We start from the raw sequence: 925 nt of genomic DNA, 5'->3' as shown, positions 1-925 counted from the left end.
AATCACTTCCGATGGCGGGGTGGCTTGATTTGGCGCAATCAGAGGTATCTCTTCCTCCTCTGCGTGCACCAGAATATGCGTCACCAGCTTCTGGGTTGATTCTGCACCCCTCCTGGGCAGCCTCAACACTCTTCACAGCTTCTCGACCATCTCCATTACCCGCAGTTCTTCTTCCTCCAGATCTGGCGTTGCCTCTCGCACACTCATGGCCGGCGTGGTAGGCGAAGCAAGCTCGGGTCTCTCCTCCCATTCCCACAGCGGGCCTCGGACTGCAAACCACATCCTGAAATCCTGCAAGCCCCGGATCTAGCCAAAATTGTACTACCCACTCGTGACACTCGGGGCCATGTGTGCCACTGTTGCAGGATGCCCCTGGGCTCAGTCCATGGCTGGTGCAGGGGAGAGGTATGGCCAGGGGTCGACCTCCTCGGAGTCCGAAGGCGGCGCCGATGGCAATTTCCCCTCGATGCACTCCCATCTCGCCCACCTCTGTGGATCTGCGCTCCTTGCCTCCGCCCGCGCCCAATTGACGAAATCCTTCGGGGAGGTCGTCGGGTGTGGCATCCTCCTCTTCTCGTCTTGATTCCCCTCGAAATAGATCCTCCTCGCCAGATTGAGGAGTTCCTGATCTGCGATGTCGCCGTAGGTCTCGATTCCCCATGACGCCCAGACCTTCATCTCTGGATCTGGCTCTGCCTTCGCTTTCTGCTGCAGCGCCCTCCACTCCCGCACACGAAGGAGGTAGGAGGACACGTCGTCGCGGATCTGCATGGCTCGCTCCGTCCACCTCCGCATCCTCCTCGCCCGCGGCGTCTCCGGCGACACCGACCCAATCGGGCGCAGCATCTCCGGAAAGGTCTGGTACACAAAGGGGGAGGCAGGTACGGGATCGTCTAGCCCGGGCGGGGCGGCGAGCAGGTAGATC

Source organism: Triticum aestivum, chromosome 3D (assembly GCF_018294505.1).
Source record: "Triticum aestivum cultivar Chinese Spring chromosome 3D, IWGSC CS RefSeq v2.1, whole genome shotgun sequence".
Lineage (NCBI taxonomy): Eukaryota > Viridiplantae > Streptophyta > Magnoliopsida > Poales > Poaceae > Triticum > Triticum aestivum.
The sequence above is the reverse complement of the archived record's forward strand: the minus strand, read 5'-3'. Positions refer to the sequence as shown.